Source organism: Canis lupus, chromosome 25 (genome assembly GCF_011100685.1).
Source record: "Canis lupus familiaris isolate Mischka breed German Shepherd chromosome 25, alternate assembly UU_Cfam_GSD_1.0, whole genome shotgun sequence".
Classification (NCBI taxonomy): Eukaryota; Metazoa; Chordata; class Mammalia; order Carnivora; family Canidae; genus Canis; species Canis lupus.
Genome location: NC_049246.1, coordinates 29887708 through 29894224, shown reverse-complemented (window position 1 = coordinate 29894224; position 6517 = coordinate 29887708). Strand labels below are relative to the sequence as shown.

The 6517-nt window shown below is 39.6% G+C and overlaps 1 long non-coding RNA gene across 1 annotated transcript; it reads left to right on the top strand.

Annotated features, from left to right (window-relative positions):
* Nucleotides 1-32: 32 nt before the first annotated feature.
* On the top strand, nt 33-6517 carry LOC119865941. Its single transcript, XR_005378634.1, has 3 exons — nt 33-91; nt 1881-1900; nt 5703-6517. It is a non-coding gene; the product is annotated as an uncharacterized LOC119865941 (long non-coding RNA).

Below are 6517 nucleotides of genomic sequence, written 5' to 3'. Positions count from 1 at the left end.
AGACCTGCAGAATCTTGGGTCCTGCCCCAGATCAACTGAATGAGCATCCAGGTTTGAACAAAACACCCAGGAGATTCATGTACACAATATGGTGGGCTTTAGAAATCTAGTTGATTTTGGCCCTAGACGTGTCTTTCCCTAAAGCTTCCAGTTCTCATTCTCTCATTAGTCTGAAGATGTCACCAGAGAGCCAGCAGTGGTCTTACTGGAGAGGAGGGAAATACACAGGGCATTTTTCTCCATTTACTTGCTATCTACTCTACCCTCTGGCCCATCAGATTCCCTTAAGCTCTTTGGCCTGTTACCCAGTAAGCTACAGAGAAATGGACTACAAAGTGTATTCTGAAGCTGTCCACACTACAGATTCCTCAGTGTCTGCTTTTCCAGGAAAGAACTAGGCCCCTAGGGTAGGCTCCCATGGAGTGATTAAAAAGCTCAAAATCCTATGTTTGCTTAACAATTCTGGTAAATATGTGATTGCTATCATCACTCTAACAATGTAATACAAGGAAATATGGCTTGTTTTGGTACCAGAATTTATTTAATAGGGGATTTGTATTGTATCACATTATCAATCAATTCTTATAATTTTAAAATAGAATGTCTCCAGTAAACCAAAGGCCAAAGTCTTTCAAGTTATTGCATAAATGTCATGATTTGTATAGCCCTTTAGATTTTGTAAAAGACTTGCAATTTAACACATATTTCTTAATCGTCGTAACATAAGGTGTGTAAGAATATCCCGGCTTATAGATGATGATTCTGAGGCTGAGTTCCTAAGTTGAGGAACTAAGACTTGGATCCAGGTCTTCTAATTCCATATTCCATAATCTTTCTATTTTACCAAATGGTCCCCCACATTATAATCAAATTTCTGCCCAATGAATGATGTCAAACTATAGTTACACACCATTGAGATGTGTTTTTTTTTTTTTTTTGGGGGGGGGGTGGAATTTTAACATTTCTGCCTACTAATCTTTTTTCCAGCAATGCAATTCACCAGTAATAACAGATTAGAGTAGTGGAATTTCTAGAGAAGATCCCATTATGTCTGTTGCTGGGAAGCTGCTACTGGGCAACATGGACTTCAGAAATAATAATATTCTAAAATACTGTGGGATGGGGATGTTTCCCCAGAAAGTAAACTCCACACCAGCTTCACCTCCCAACCATCTGCCTACCCAGCCCCCAACATACAAGTTCTCTTTCTTCTTTCTTTAGTGCAGAAAGGAGATTTTTCTTCCTCCCTATTTCCCATTCTTTCTTCAGATAGTAAGCCTCCCATATTTGTCAGGCCCTCTAGCAGGTGCTTATGACATAGTGGAGAACTAGTCCCTGCCCTCGTGGAGTTGACTGTCTACTGAGGGAATTAGACACTGAACAAACAGGAACAGTGATGTGAAAGGGGGAGAGCAGGGAAGCATAGTAGATGTTTATAAAGGAGCATACTCTAGTGTGGGGCTCAGGGAAGGCTCCTCCAGAAGTAGTATATTGGCTGAGACCTGAAAGACAGTACAAGTGAAGTTTAGGAGAGGGGCAGTGGAAAAAAATTAAAAAAAAAAAAAAAAAAAAAAAAGGAGAGGGGCAGTGGGAGGAAGGACTCTCTCTGCAGGGGCAACGGCATTGGGCCTGTCAGGTAAACAGAATGGAGGAGGGCAGGAGAGTGGGCAGTGGACTATGATGCAGCTAGAGAGATGGCCTGGGGCTGCATGGTCCAGGGCTTGGTGGGCCCCAACACAGTGCTCTGTGCTCCATCTGTTTAAACACTTCATGGAAGCAATTGGCTGTTATTCATATCTTTTGAGGAGCTTGAAAATTAACACTGAAAAAAAAAGAAAATTAACACTGGATTATAATTTTTCATTTTTTTAAAACTTCAGAATTAGCAGTATACCTGAAGGTGAGTAGATATCAGAATGAAGGACTGCATGTTTACATCTCTTTTTCTTTCCATTTAACTTCCATATTAATTCTAATAATTCATCCATATTCTCAGTTTTCTGTGTGTAAGATCATATCATCTGCAAATACTTAGCTTTGCTTCTTTCTTTCCAATCCTCACATTTTTTATTTCTTTTTCTTTTCTTACTGCAGAGGCAAAGATGTCTGTTGCATTGCTGAAAGTTTGTAGAGATAGCTAAACATTTTTACCTTGTTTTTGATGTTTAAGAGGAAAATTGTTGATATGTGCATTCAGGTATATGTTTTATAAGCTTTTGATCAATACAGAGGGAAAGGGAGAAGCAGGCTCCTCTCAGGGCAGGGAGCCCAATGCAGGGCTCCATCCCAGGACCCTGCAATCATTACCCGAGCTGAATCAGACACTTAATTGACTGAGCCACCCAAGCAACTCAAGTACTGAATTTTCTATCATCTATCCAGATAATCATACACATTTTCTCCTTTAATCCATTGATGTGATGATTACATTAATAGATTTTCTAATGTTAAACCAAGTTTGCATTCCTAAGATAAATGCAACTTGGCATGATGTAGAATGCTTTTTACATTTTGCTGGATTCCATTTGCTAATATGTTGTTAAGGATATTTGTGTCTATGCTAATGGGTGAGATTGACCTATAATTGTTCCTTATTCATGAATTTTTGTCTTGTTTTTGTCATGAAGGTTGTTCAAGTTTCATCAAATGAGTTGAGGGAGTGTTCTCTCTTTTTCTCTTCTCTGGAATTACTTGTTTAAGATTTGCAAGCTCTGTTCTTTGAATATTTGTTAGAGCTTACCTATTAAACCATCTGCAGATTCTATTTCTTTAGAGATCATTGCACTGTTCAAGTTCTTGATGCCTTTTTTGGCATTGAAAAATTATCTCTAATTTCACTTCAATTTTCATCTAAATTTCATCTGAGTTTTCCAAAAACCATAATACAAAGGCAAAGAGTCTGTACTATGTGACTGCACTCTGTGGTTGGCTCCTCTAGCTTGGCCACAGCTGATTAGACCAAGTAATGTGTGGCTGGCATGCAACTTTTTAGGTGAGCCAGTAAGAGTGTGTCTCTTTTTTTTCAATCATTTGAGACCCGGCTGGAACAGACTGTCAACTTATGTCTCCAGAACCTAGCAGAGTGCTTGTCTTAATGAAAAGTTTCAACAAACATGTGGACATGTTATTTCCAGCTATTGTACAAATTAAGAAACTTAAAAGCAGGCCATCATTCAGTTTCTTAATATAAATTAGGCTTCTTAATATAAATTAGGCATAACATATATACTGTTTGGAGGGAGGAAGGAGAAACAAAGAAGTGTAATTGTCAATCAACTAGGTGGAAGAGGTCCAAGGAGCCCTTGTTATATACCTTGAATATGTATCTATATGACCTTGAATGTACTTGTTCAGAAGACTGCTTATTTACCAATAGGCCTGCCTCATCTAAATGCTTCTACTGGAAGGTGGAGTTTTTAGCACCTTCATCCCCCTTATTCCTCCCTACTTTCCCTTCTGGCAGGGAGGGGATCACTTAGCATGATACCAGCATTATGTTCTGAGAGGCAGTCAAGATAAACAACAGAAATTTGTTGGTATTTACATTCCCTGCAAGCATTAGGAGTGACCATTGCTTCCAAGATAGGCTTGGTCCATGCAGCAGCAATCAGATGAAGTGAAGACAAGTTTTGCAGCAATATTTGGATTCAGGGTGTACTCACGATAGGTTGTAAGAGTGGGACAGACATACCATAGATTGATAGACATACTATTCACTATTGTAAAAGGAGATTTCAAAAAGAAGCAAGCAAGCCCAACTAAGAGTCTTTTTAAAAATAGGGTCAGGAGGCCATATGGGAAGAAGAATTTATGCACATCCTTGTTGGAAGAGCTATGAACTTTTAGAGCTTTTAAGCCAGCCACAAGCCCTCAGCCTGGACTTGACTTCCTCCTTACTATGGCAATTGGATCATCCCCATTCTTCACTTGGAAAGGGGTCAGTTCAGTTTAACAAGCTTCAATCCCTTATTTGCATATTACCCCAACCAACCTCACTTGATCTAATATCAATCTCTGTTTTGCATAGCAGACCTAAGTGAGAACTACTCTTATAACCTTTTTCCTTTATTACTTTGCTTCTCTCTGTGTTCCTCAGACAGTTTAGGTTTCTTCCTGATTTTATGTCTCCTGAATTACAATTCCGATTGCCCAAAAAAATGCCTGTTTGCTTAAATTTTCAGCAAATTCTTTCTTAATCTACACTCCAAAACACTGAAGAACAGAATAGGCTCCCCCTCCTAACACGGTAGCACAAATGTCAGCAAGAGAATGAATCTAATTTTCTTACCCTAAGGAATTCCTATCTCCTTTCTTTGTGAGCTTCAATAGTGTGTTGGACGCATAGATGAGGCACAAGATAGTTGTTTATAAACTTATCTTTCATTTTGCTTTATGGAGAGCCAGAAACATCAAGGATAAGCATCATTTCCTAAATCTTTCAGTTCCAACATCTTGTCTCCAGGCCTGTGGCCCTGGCCTTAGTCAAGACAGGAACTTAAACCCTAACCCTACCCCCTGAATAGCTACATACACTAGGCAAATTACTTAACTCCTCTGGGCTTCCCTTTTTACATCCATAAAATGGGAATAATAATAATTTTCTCCTCATGGAGTAGCCATGAGGATTGAATAAATCAATGTATGTAAAACATGGAGCACAGTGTCTGGCAAATATTAGGTAACCAATAAATACAGTTTCCTTTCTTTTCTTAATTTTTTTTCTTTTTCTTTTCTTCCCCTCTCACATTCCACATTCTTGATATTCCACAGCAGAGTCAATTACTGACTGCTAAAGAAGAGCTAATAATGACATGTTTGTTCAAGGATCACTGTTCATAACACCAACCATAAAAGAAAGGTCAGTTCTTACCCATTGCAATTTTCCCCACTCCTTAGGGTTGCACTAATTAAGACCACATTGGCATTATCTTGTCTTTTCCACTAGAATGAGAGCTTTCTGGAGGCAAAGAATGCTGCTTTCTTCATTTTTTAAAGACCCACTTTCCTATGTTCTAGTACTGTACCATATGTATTCAGTTTGAATTAATTCATTTCCTTTCCTTTGAGAAGAGATGGATCCATGCCATCTAGCTTGTGGAGGCAACATGGTATGCCTTTGGGTTTAGATCTGAGCATAAATAAGTCTCACCTCTGCCGCTTATTGGTTGTCATCCTGGTTTGCTTATGGTCTTTTCTCGAGGTCACTCTATCTATAAAATGGGAATACTTTTCCCAGGTGGCTCAGCGGTTTAGCGCCACCTTTGGCCCAGGGTGTGATCCTGGATACCCTGGATTGAGTCCCACGTTGGGCTCCCTGCATGGGGCCTGTTTTTCCCTCTGCCTGTATCTCTGCCTTTCTCTCTCTCTCTCTCTCTCTCATTCTCTGTGTCTCTCATGAATAAACAAATAAAATCTTTTAAAAAAATAAATAAGATGGAAATACTAGCCTACAGAACTGTTTTAAGGCTGTCACAGGTAGAGTACCTTACAAATTTCAATTCTACTTCTTTGAGTCCAAATGAGGGGAGAGCCAATTTTATTTATTGATGTGTTTCAAAATCTTGGGTTTTTTGCTTGTTTGTTTAAGTGCTTAAAAATGTGACCTAGTCTAGAAAAAAATGGTGGCCTTTGGTGGCTGTCTTTAAAGGAGAGAGTTCCCTGGCAATGATTTTTTTTAAAGCTTCAATTGCTGTATCCATCAGGGTCCAGCCAGAAGGCAAAACCATACCAGTTATTTGAAAGAACATTCAATATAAAGAGCTGTTAACGAGAGAACTAAAAGTGCAAAAGGGGAATTCAATGAGACCATGGTGGTAGCAGCTGTAGGAAGCAACCATCATCCATGTAGCTGTGAGAACAAGAAAAGTCCTGTAGAGGTGCCACGCAGAACCTGGACAGGATACTGGAGGTCGGTGCCAGTGTCTCTGAGAGAGCATGAGGAGGCTGGTTCCACAAGCATTGGGAAAACTGCAGTCTGAATCCAGCTGATGCTACAGGAAGGCACCTTGGATGTTACAGGAAGATGTCATGCTGGTGTGATGTTTACAGAAACCTCAAGCAAACAAGGAAAGCTCACAGAGGGAACAGCTTTCTCCCTGGAACAGCAGAGGAGCAGACAGGATCAAGCCTTTCTCTGTTCTCCAGCCTCACAGTCTCCCTCTGGTGCTGCCTACATGAAGAGTGCAACAGGGAGCCCACAAAGCAGTACAGTTTGTGAAGTATCACAGAGTATCTCAAAGATGAGTATTACAATGGGTTTGGAGCTAAGAGACAACTAACTTAAACATTGACACAGATGTTCAGAGCAGCCATTGCATAGGACAAAGGAACACAGGTACAGGGCTTTGGGCTCTAAAAGAAGCAAGGAATTACAGTGGAATCTTTGTAAAAGGTTAGAGTTTGAATGGGCATTATGTCACACAGACAAGTAGGTATGTGACTGGACAACTTATCAAATGTTTGTTTTGGTCATCATTTTAGTAAAATGAGCAAATATTATATGTAACTGTTCTAATAA